Here is a 12,563-nt window from a genome sequence, read left to right as displayed (position 1 = left end):
CATTAGGCAAGAACTCAAACTCTGAGTGTTGCGGCAAAGGAATCATAGTCCCGGGTGTAGCAACACACGGAGCGAGAATTTTTGTATTGTTTCCCCAAAACTAGGTTCTTCCCTCAGCCGCAGCCCTCTCATGTCAGTTTGCCGAAGCACCTGCAGGGGTCAGAGTACTTTTGACTCACCAGAAGTTTCCACCAAAAAACCCAGTGTGATTTGGATGAGAGCAGTTTGTAAAAACATACCATTTCCTACCAACTGGAAACACTTTCACATGTCTTTCACTGACGAGGCGCATGAAGGGGTTTTACCTTATATGTATAGCGTCGCTGAGATTGCTTTTCGAATGAGGCGTACAGTTCCCGCGGCTGTATTTTTAAAACACTGTTCACAAACCCGAGATCATGCAGAGAGAAATCACAAATGTGATTTCAGTGCTAGAGAGGATGCTGCACAATACAATACGTGATCAGAGACTTGAATTCAATAAGCCTGTTTTATCAAAGGATGAGAAGTGAACTGATTACAGTGTATTAATCCCTTCATGTGGAAAAATGAACTGGTCTATGAAAAATATGTAGGTATTTTTCCAGGACTTGTGAACATAGCCAGCATGGAAATCCCAGACATGTTGGATTGCATGCACAGGCGCTTCAGTATTTCCCAGACATGCCAGACCTACCAGTCATGTACTGTACTGATGTGCAGTATACTCAATGCACAAAGAATTCATTGGACCTACTGTGCCTGTTTGCCTGTGTGGGAACGAACAAAGAAGCGCTAGAAGCAGTACAAAAACAGATGAAGAGGAGCGCTACGGACAGCTTAGATAAGAATGTTGTAGGGCCCTGAGAAAAAGAGCAAACTTTTGAGCTGACTGCCAAGTGAGAGAGGTTTCAGCTGTGAACAGGATTAGTACCCTGCTTCATAGACTGTTTACCCAGTGATAGCTGCCTGTGAGGGAGCAAAATACAGAAATACTTACGGAACGAGGAACAGAATTTAGGGTTCTTGTCTCCTCACGCCTTGCCCTTTAGGTACAAGTCATGCACTACTCATGCGTATGCTTGTGTGTCCCTTTTCTGGCCCCCTGAATCTAAATAACTTCATTGCACAGCAGCAGATTCAACAGGAAAGGTAGAGAATGCTCCTGCCCCAAACCTGAGAAGTGAATCTCCCTGCTTTCCGCAGCAAGGAGCAGTGAAGGAGCTTTACAGGGAAATTCAGTCTCCTCTGCATCTTGCTGCCTCGTGATTTATTAAGGGGTCTACTGGTCCAAATAGCTTAGGAGTAAGTAGATTCAGCTACTGAAGTGAAATCCAGCTCTTAACTTCCCCTAGAAACAGGTTAGTAAATACTGCTAAACACAACTGTGGGAGGAAGAAAAGCATTCTGATAAACAGGCTGTAGCAGCTGAAATTTCCTGGGCTTGTTTTCCTGTAATGTTAGTGTTGTATCGAAGCCACATCTAGGATGGATGGAGTTGCAGCAGTAAGCAAGTGGAGCTGTATAGCCTTCTCAGTCATCATGTAATGCAGGGTTTTTGCAAAACGATACAGAGCTATGAGAGAACTACTACCCCCTCACTAATTCCTTAGTCCTGTACTCACTCCCCTTGCTACTGGTGAACCTCCCTGTGCGAAAAATAGGTGTTTAGCATAAATCTCCTGATAAGTCTGATATTTACAATAATGACAACTGAAATACAGATTTCATTTTATGACATAGGTGAAGATATTTATACCACCAAAACAAAAAACATCTGTGTCTTTTCCCCCAACACTTAGTTAAGTACCAAAATGTCAATTCAAAAGTTTGTTTCTACCGTGCTGATACATACTGGTAATTCCTTATGTATCTCTGAATTTTGGAAACATTGGTAATTTTAATACCAAAGTTGTACTTTTTTCTGTGCAAACGTGGTTTGTTTTTTTTTTTTCTGTGCCTCGTTGTCTTTGTTTCACATTAAATTCCTTTTTTTATTCTTCAGTCTGTTAAGATCGTTTGTGTCTCCTTTGTAGCAGTCTCTTGACATAAACTCTTTCGTAAACAGGTTATACACATGAGCAATCTCTTCTCCCAGAAAAAAAGGATCAAGATGAAACCTGCCACTAATATAAGCAGTGCTGAATCAGTCTAAAACACATGAGAATAATTTCTCTCTTCACAGAGATATCATGGACTTATTACATTAGTAGCTGCAAGGTGTTTCAAAACCCTTAATGGAAAATGGTGAGAAATTGGGAAAGCAAATATGAGAATTCATTTTAATAGAAACAATCTTTTTAAGAATTGTTTTGAATCAGTTCATAATACATATCCCATCTGGTAGCCTCTGTTGGTTTTTCAGCCCTGAAAGCCTTTCCTCTCAGTTGAATCCCTAGCTTGGGACAGCTTAGTAGTTCAAAATTTAAGTCCGGAATAACTGACAGGCAGAATTGTTTGTAGCTTTTTCCTAATACATCTTGGATTGCTCATATGGAACATGCAAGTAAAAGGACCTGCTCTTTTGATGGCCTCAAACCGAGTGCATAAGCAATTTTAAAATACAATTGCATGATGAATTTACTTGTGCATGCTTTTTCACAAATTTAGAAACTATACGTTAATAAAAATTATAAATAAATAAGCTATACATGAATAGGAGTGGTCATTTACAGGTGCAGTTCTTCACATTGCACTTAAATTACTGAAATCACTGTGCTTTCAAGCTAAGGATTTTTTCAGATCTGAACATTTTATAATATCTATCTTAAAAATTGCAAGGTTAAAGAACTAGTGATTCAATATCTATTTAAGGCTATCTACCAGGAGCCTATCAGGAGAAATAACTGCTATATCTAGAAATGCAATTTTACATTTAAATTGATCACTCTCAAGGCCACGTTGGTTTTAGCTTCTTTAGCATGAAGAAAATCTTTTTAACAAATAAGCACAGTTAGGAAGCAAAGACAATTTGCTGTCAGTTTACAAAAGAAAAATAGAAGTCTTTTAAACTGGTATGTCATTCTAGGGATTATATGCATTTTTATTACAGAAAGTCTGGCCACCAGAAAAGTAGGTGGATTAGATCAGCATCTACAATCCTTGTAGTGCTGCATACTGATAAGATTTTAAATGTTAAAATATAAATCCGAAAATACTGTGTTTATTTCACTGCAATCTGCTGTGTACCAATAACTGCAGTATAAAATAGATGAAATCAGATAGGAAGAGGGATACGCTGGACATGATCTAAAATTTGTCACAGTTAACTCCCTAGCTTAGTATGTCCAAGAGAAGTTCATAGAGTTCTAGGCAAGGTACTTCCTATTCTGAACATGATTTTGAACTCTTGAAGGAAAAGCATGAGAGGCTGAAGTCGGTGGGTAAAGACTAAGCTGGTGGTAGCTGATTATCAAGGTCAGTCAGTCAGGCCTCAGCTGTAATACTCTTCATTTCAGTTCAGACTCATCAAAACTTGACTGACCTTCAAACTCTTCAAATAACTGATTCAAATAGGGGCAAAATGGCTTGTCCTCTAGTTTGCAGCTGAATCAAATGCTGCAAGGAAGGTTGTCTAATTATGGGCAAATGGCAAACTTATTCAGACACTACCGCAAAAAGACTTTTTAATAACAATGTTAATGGCAATGAAGATCTCCCATTTCTCTTTTGCTAGGAGGATTATACCTATAAAACATCTCCAAAATATATCTTCTGTGTTAGAGAAATTTCACTTTATCAGGTGAATTCATATGTGTGGACCTAGTTAGCTCTTGATTATCAAGAGTAACCTGAAAAAGGAAAGAAAAAAACCCACCCCAGAATCCAACCCTACCTCCAAACCCACAGGCAGTACAAGATGAATTCAAGGAGGTCTTTGGGTTTTTGGAAGACAGTAGGCTGGTGATACCAGTGATGATGGAGGTGGGGACCCCAGCGGGTGTGGGGTACGCCAGTGTGGCAGTGTCCTACAAACGCAACTCTTCTGCTCACAGATGTGAGCTGGCTTGTGCCAGGCTTTTCAAGTGTCTCCGGTCTTGCAACACGGTTAATCCATAACCCAGACAAGCCAACAGCAGTTGACTGACAGGCAACTATAGCTGATCCTGCTTTATGGCAAGGAGGCTACATAAACCCCTGGGAGTTTCTTGTAACTTTCGCAGACAGCATTGCATGTTCTGGCTATATTCTGACTGCTGGAACTCACAGACACCAGGGGTTATTAAGACAATCTCAACCTGGCCCTTTACTTATTTAGCAAATTAAAAGTATTTTTGATGTCTTTATTAAAGCTGCATAGAGCTTTCATTCCAAGGAATCACATCATATTTCCAGTGGGTTTTCTACCCCTTTCTAGATTTTAATGCTGATAAATGTAACTGGCCATAAAAATCAGCTGTCCCTACTGACTTGCTTCCATACACGTCTATAATCACCTTCTTGATTTCTGCAGATGGTGACGTGGGTTAGCAAAAACGTTTAGGGTAAGTCAAAGGCTGTTCTGATTATAACTTCATGCATACCATATTAAGAAGCTTACCTTCTGATATCTACCAAGCATGTTGAGGAAATCAGATTTTGCTAGTTCATCCATCTTAGGAGACTAATGTTGCTTATGAGAGTAAGGCAGAGACTTTTTCCCAAAGTTAAATAGTATTTCTATAAATTGTTTGAGCTTCTTTATTTCTCTTGATGGATAGTAAATAGCCAGTCTAACTGTTCAGCTTTTTTAACAGCTTGGTTAGAACTATGCACAGCTTGGATACCATTTGCAAAGTCCATATGTCTAAAGTTATTGTGGTGATTATAGTCAGAGAAAAAGATTAGTATAAATCAGCATTCGTATCAATTGTTTCTTCTGTGTCAGTTTTTAGGCAAAACATCTTAAGGCAAAAAAAAAAACAGATTACTATATTTTTTCAAGGGTATCTAGGCCTTACTTATTCATTGTTGGTTTTTTTTTTTTCTGTTAATATTTTCTTATTCGTGGTGTGATATTAGTTGGCCTCCCCTGGCTGATTTCAGTATATTAGTAAGAACTATTTGCAAGCTTCTGTTCTTTTTTCTTTACGTAGTTAGAAATATGGTGACTCATCTTGTAAATTGCTAAGTAGACTGGAAGACTTTGCAAGTCTGGATTTTGTTGTAGGATTCAACAAACGTTAAGGCACTCAGCCTATATCAGAAGATACTTGACATCATGCAAGATCACATTCCTTTTTTTTCAGTCTGCATGAAGAGGTGTTCAGTAGATTTCCTGGTCCAGCTTGGCTGAAAGAAGCAAATGGATGTTGCTGTATACCCAGTGTTTTGAACAGCATTTATCTTTTCAACTTGGAATCTTAAGTTTAGGAACTCAAGTAGGGGTTAAGGAAAGAAGCAGGAAGGTAAGACAGCTTGCCTGTAACAAGGGCAGCAATACAGTTAGGAAGAGAACACAGCATCTCCTGGTTCTCAAAACATTTCTGCCTCACAAAGTTAACATTTCACATAATGTTGGGAAAACGATGGTGAGACGAGAAAGCCCTGAATAGCAGAGAAGCCTCAGTGTCCTGGTTTTGACTGGAACAGTCAGTTTTTATTTTTAGCAGTTAGAAGAGCTCTGTGTTTTGGTTTTAGTCTGGGATTCTTTACGAGAAGAATATTGATAGCGCACTGATGTTTATAGTTGGTATTCAGACAACAAGGACCTTTCAGCTTCCTGTGTTTTTGCCAGTGTGCAGGAGCACAATAGGCTAGGGGGGAGCATGGCCGGGACCAGGGTCCACGACTCCCCTTATGATTTGAACATAGATTTAGGATTGAGGGCTGAATTGGCCAATGGAATATTCCATATCATGCAGCGTCATGCCCAGTATATAGATGACAGTTGACCAGGAAGTTTGGAACTCTCTTCGGGAGTCTCTCTTGGACTCTCTGTCTCTTGGAGTTCTCTCTCTCTCTCTCTTGCTCTCTTTTCAGGCCCCTCACTCGTCTGGGATTGCGGCATTGGGACTTATCTGTTTCCCCGGATGGGACAGGCATTGGTCACTGGATGGTAATCAATTAAACTGTGCATCACTTGTTGGTATATACTACTACTATTACTACTACTACTACTACTACTACTACTACTAGCTACTACTACTATTATTGCTATTGTTATTGTCATTGTTGTTGTTGTTGTTGTTATTATTACTATTATTATTATTATTAAATTGTTCTTATCTCAACCCAGGAGTCTCTTTCTCTCTTCCCTTTTAATTCTCTTCCCCATTCCCTGGGGGTTGGGGAGGGCGAGCGAGTGGCGGTGAGTTGCTGACTGGGTTAAACCACAGCACTCAGCAATAGGAAAGATGGGAAGGAGGATGGTTTGATTAGTATGAACCGCTACAGAGGACGCAGACAAGAAAGTTTTCTGAAGCCAGGGGAAAGATGGGATGGATGTAATTACAAGGAATAGCATCCTACCATTGGTAGGAACTTGCAAGATAGTAGCAGTTTCCTCGACATTTCTGATTCTATCACTTCCTAACAATAAAACAATAGAAACACAAGACATCATCTATATTATTCTCCCAGTCCTTCCCTCTTAATATATAGGGGATTAATGTCAACAGCCTACTAAGTCATCCCCTTCAAAGCAGAAGGGTTTTCCTCTCATGAAACCTTCAGGTCATCATTGATTTTGAGCACATTCTCCATTCTAGGAGATCCCTTATTTATGGAATTCTGTTAAAGCAGTAATTCCCCTTTCCTCTCCCAGCTAGTTGGTCTCACCCCCACACCTAAGTACAGCCTGTTTTAACCTGCCCCCAAATTAACTAGGCTCTAGACCAAGTAGGTAGATTTTAGCATGCTCTAACTCATGACAGTGAGTTTATTTATCAAAGAGATTTTCTAAGGTTTAATATAATAATGTGTTCTCTTCAGTGCTTGACTGACATATTTTTCCCTTTTCGCACTTTTGTTATTCAAAACTCTTTTTTTTTTTCCTTCAGAAAAGAACATACAGAGAGTTTAGGTGACAAATTTGGAAAAAAGGTTAATCAACTCTCACGAGCCAATCTTTGAATTCTACCAGAAACACTGCTACAGGGTTTCTATTATTTTATGGCAGTGAAGCTGTTAGTTTTTTTCTTATTTAGTAATAAAGAGAAAGATTTGCTGTTATACTTTGTCTGCTTAACTCTTCACAGCAATGCAGACTAGCAGTAAAAACTTACTTTTTACTGACCAGTTAATCTGGTTCTACAGGTGATTTTTCATTACTGGGTTTGCAAACAGCAAGCAGATCACACCTGCAACTATTGCTCAGGACATATACAGCCTTTTCACACTCTCTCTCAGCTACAGTCCATCATGGGAAAGTGTAGAGCTGTCACTATCTTGACTTGTGTTTTAGAAATGTTCTTCTCAGCCTTCAGCTGGATCTCTTGGTCAGATTGAGACTAGAGTGCTGTTCCACTCCTGTGTCAGCCTACTCTTTGTAGTATATTTTAGGAGGATAAAACCACCGATACTGTCTCACGAACACACGCATGTGAGCAGGAAGAGGACAAAAGTTCACAGTTCTCCTGACATACTTGAAAGACACTCAGAACAACTGGCAGCAGGATATAATCAAAGTCCGGGTCCTTCCTACACCTTCTGAATCAGTTTTTATATACAGCATCAAGCAAGGGCAAAAGCATAGAATCACAGAATCATAGAATGGCTTGGGCCGGAAGGAACCTTAAAGATCTCCCTGCCATGGGCAGGGACACCTTCCCCTAGATCAAGTTGCCTGATCAAAGCCTCATCCAACCTGGCCTTGAACACCTCCAGGGATGGGGCATCCACAACTTGTCTGGGCAACCTGTTCCACTGCCTCACCACCCTCAGAGTGAAGAATTTCTTCCTTATATCTAATCAAAATCTGCCCTCTTTCAGTTTAAAGCCATTGCCCCTTGTCCTATCACAACACGCCCTTGTAAAAAGTCCGTCTCCAGCTTTCTCGTAGGCTTCCTTCAGGTACTGGAAGGCTGCTAGAAGATCTCCCCAGAGCCTTCTCTTCTCCAGGCTGACAACCCCAACTCTCTCAGCCTGTCTTCATAGGAGAAGTGCTCCAGCCCTCAGATCACCTTCCCTTATCCATCAATGTTGTAACCTCATCATAGAAGGCCACGAAATTAGTCAGGCAGGATTTGCCCTTAGTGAAGCCATGTTGGCTGTCACCAACCACCTCCTTTTTTAACATGTGCCTTAGCATAGTCGCCAGGAGGATCTGCTCCATGATCTTGCTGGGCACAGAGGTGAGACTGATGGGCCTGTAGTTCCCGGGTCTTCTTTTTTTTCCCTTTTTAGAAATGGGGGCTATGTTTCCAGTTGGTGGGAATTTCAGCATCTTGAGCCACCTTCCTTTCTTTGGTCATGCAATTACAGGCTTCAGCAGATCAAGCCCCCAATACATTAGTGTTTTAATAACATTTTCCTATCTCTCAACTTACAGCTTTTTTTTTCTTTTTTATTTCTTTCAAACTAGAAAACGTGTTCCTTGATTTGGCTTAAGTGATGCAATTGGTATCAGATCATATGTTTTACAGAGAACCTTTCAGAATGAATACAAACAAAATAAATAAATGTACTATTCATTCTCAATATAACAATTTTGAGGCACAATTAAACTTTAAAAAATATCAAAAAGATAAATTATTTTTAATTCTGTAGCTGAAGCTTGGAAATTATAATTATGCAGTATGCAGTATTTCAAGTCCACCTGGTTATTTCTGTTACAAATTATTTAGTAATATTTTTGATCTTCTACATTTGTTGTAAGAAAGGAAGGTCTTCATAGCCCTACACTGAAAGCTACAGTAAAAGCTGCATTTACTCACAGTTGAGGTTGAAGCAGGAAGCACCTCATCTAGAAAATTTAAAGAAATAAAAATAAGAAATTAAGAGAAAAAAGGCTTACGCATTCCTTTCTACCTTCATACTATCTACAGTGCTATTAAAATGAGCTGTAGTACTTCACAAAGCTTGTATTTCCATTCATCACAGAAACCAAAATGGAACATAAACCCCAACTTTAAGTTTCCACTTTGATTTCTGAAACTTTGATAATGGTCTGGTATGGTATCAGCTGATCAACTCATCTGCCTTCCACAAATTGGCTAAGACATTTCCCTTAACTCTGCTGAGGTTTTCTTTTTTGGTTGAAGTTGTTACAGCTGCTGTTTTGGTCAGTGTCCTCCAGAGCTAAAAGCCTGAATCTGTACAACTTCTCCGGAAGAGAGAGCCTCAGGGCTGCCACAAACTCAGAGCGTAGGTGGGATGAACACAGTGGTAGATGCATACTTGGAGTGTTCAATGGGAAAGGAAAATGAGTGACAAATAAATGAAAAGTTCATCTGGTGGCTGTTACCGTGGCTCGGTGATGGTGAGCGATCGCCCCTGACTGATGGGCTATCAGCTTTAAAGTACATTCTTGTAGTGTGGACTATGCAATCAGTACAAAATCTGCAGTGTGTTTAGACTCTTTGTCTTTCAGATACTAATTTTAAATGCCCTCTCGGCGTGTGACAGAGATGACTGGGTACTGTCTTGCTCTTTGTAGAGGAGTTATCATAGAACTCTTTGATTTGATAGAAAATTCCCCAATAAGTTATACATCTACTTAATAGTTACCATTAGCAAACATACCAGTGGACCTTTCCTAACTCCATCTAAATGGCAGAAGATAGCATTTAGCAGCTCTTCTGTATGGGAGATTTTGGCTTTGTCATAAAGGAGAATGGGAATTTTAGATAGCACATTGAAGTAGTGAAAGCTGGTATTTTTACTTTCAGTGTAGAAAATCATCTCTCTGAGTTTCTAGGGTGTTAGGAAAGTCTTTTTTTGTTGTTTTGTTTTTCTTTGTATTAATGGATAAACCAGGGAAGATTTGTCATTGGTATCTCTGGTTTCAGTCTGGCTGAGTAGAGAAACGTACAACAGAGAGAAAATGTGTTGGTGCAGAAGACGACTCAAACTGATTTAGATCTTTTTTCTTTTTACAAAATAGGCAAAGAAAAGTGAAAATTCTCAAAGGGAATACTCCTTGGACATTTATTATTCTCTCTGTATCAATTAATTTTTCCAGATCTCCATGAATAATTCAAATAGACATCTTAGTTTATATTCCAAGCTTTGTCTTTTTGCTATTTAAATGCAATTTTTAATAAGTGAGATTTAAAGCTTAAGAGTGACAAAAAGAGTATTGGTTTAACTGTGGCTGTTTGATGAACATATTTTTAATAGAAAAATCTGCATTTAGCTTGCTCCTAAAACCCACTGAAGCTAACTTTTCATTACAAGAACTTTATGCATATAACTAGAAGACTGAACAGCTATTGAAGCTGATAGAAATGCTCTAATTAACTTCATAAAGTTCTAGCTAATAATTACTTGTGTGAAATACACGTATCTTTAATCAACTATCGTTCCGATTTTTCCTTACTTATGAACTTTGTTGTAATAAACTTGGCTTTTTGTAGGCACAGAAGCAATGTGCAAGGCTATACTGCCTATTTTCACTCTAAATCTAACTGGTCTCAGAATTTTTGTACATATATATTAATAATTTAGCTGGACCGTAACCATGACAATATTGATAGAATATGTAGCATAAATAGGACACAAGATTGCTTACCCAGGAAAAGTCAACATTATTATTACCAAGATATTTGCAATTCTCAGATGTGAACTAGGCATTAGTTATTAATACTGTTTCTGATATTAAAAGCTATTAGAGGTTAATTTTTTAATTTGTTCTTTTCCTGTTACACATTTGTCTATCAATAGTCTCATCCATTTAATGATCATGACATGTATAAAAGGTTAAACCTGACAGTTGTCCTTTAAATTATATTCCTTTAAACCTTCTGCTGGGGAGAGTATTCATTGGGGAATTGCATTGACTTGATCTCAGATTCTTCTTAGGCACTGTATTTAAGCCCATTCAGAGCAGTCAGGGCTGATTTTTCACTTCCTGGAACATCACTGCAAAGCACTTCACATCTAATATGGAAATATTTTATTAAATTGCAACCATATTATCTGAAATTATTGTTTGGAGTTCAAATCAGAGCAATCAGGTACCCTGTCTTTTGCAAAACTTCCCATTCATTGCAAAATACTATTTCATTTGTGCCTGTTTTCTGAACCACTTTTTTAGTTCAGAGCTTTCACTCATTGCAGTCAATACAAAGGTGCAACAGGGCTATAAAACGAGCTTTGTCGACAATTTGGGGACAGTGCAGATGACGGCTGTTGCTTGTTGTGGCGTGTATTTCAGATGAGTCAGATGAGAGCTCAAGTTCTACCATGCGCTGGCAATTTCTGTCAGGTGGGACAGATTATTGATGACCTTTACTGCTGGGTAAAAGCTAAAGAAAATCAGAAAGTGTCAATATAATTTTGGGTGAAGAGGGGCAGAGAAAGGGTTCTTCGGTCATCTTAGGACTCCATTTAGATGTATTTTCTGCTTCTTTCACAGCTGCATTGTGTGCAGAACACTTCCTATATTACTATTAGAACAACAGCAAAATCACCAGTATCTTTAAAAGTCACACTGAAGTGGCCAACGTTAAAGCTAGTCAAACTGCTGTTTCTAAATCTACATATATTTCTAGATCTTCCTTCAAGATATATCAGGGTAAAAAGTATACTGTTAAAATATCCCAAATAGAAAGACTGAAAAATCAGCAAATACAAATAAAAATAATCTCAACCTAAAATAAGAAAAAGGACTTAATTTTCATGGACCACGAACAAATGGTGAACTTGAAGAATAGCTATTTTTTGTCACAACTGCATGTTAGTTTTAACTCTGTGTTGCTTTAAATACAATTAGAGCCAGCGCTCTAGAAGGAAGGGAGAGGTACCAGGGGAAGAGGAGGGCTGGTCATCGTTGCATCATATGGGGCAAGGAAGGGACAGGGAAGTTGGTACCTGATAATTTTGTACTGTTCGTGTAGTACAGCTACCTTCACACTTCGAAGTACCACTGGTCCCTGGTCTCACCCGTCAGGTAATGGGACCTTTGGGGGAAAACACCTACAAATCCTTCTTTCATTAGCTGGAACTCCCCTGTGGCCGAAGGGAAGTGCCACTAAATACAGACAAAATCTAAGACGCAGGGAAGTATGCTGTGTAAAGTAATGGAAACCTGGACATTTAGGGGAGCTATCTGAAAGCTGTCTTTGCAGCTCTAAGACACTTCTCACCTGCCTAAATATCCCACCTGCAGCTTCCTCAACCTTCTTTAGCATCCTGGCTTGTTGCCATTTCTTTTTTCTTTTCTTTCTTTTCTTTTCTTTTCTTTTCTTTTCTTTCTTTTCTTTTCTTTTCTTTTCTTTTCTTTTCTTTTCTTTTCTTTTCTTTTCTTTTCTTTTCTTTTCTTTTCTTTTTCTTTTCTTCTTTTCTTTTCCCTCACCTTGCCTTTTTTCCTTTCCTTTTCCTAAATGTGGACTTTTGTAAAGAGCTTCATGAGAGACAAGTTTAAAAGCACAATTTCTGCAGGTTTCATACAATTGTAGCTCTCTGTTCACATTGTCCTATGAAATTGAAACTGAATTTCTACT

Source organism: Tauraco erythrolophus, chromosome 2 (genome assembly GCF_009769465.1).
Source record: "Tauraco erythrolophus isolate bTauEry1 chromosome 2, bTauEry1.pri, whole genome shotgun sequence".
In the NCBI taxonomy this organism is placed as follows: domain Eukaryota; kingdom Metazoa; phylum Chordata; class Aves; order Musophagiformes; family Musophagidae; genus Tauraco; species Tauraco erythrolophus.
This window is presented reverse-complemented; position numbering follows the sequence as displayed.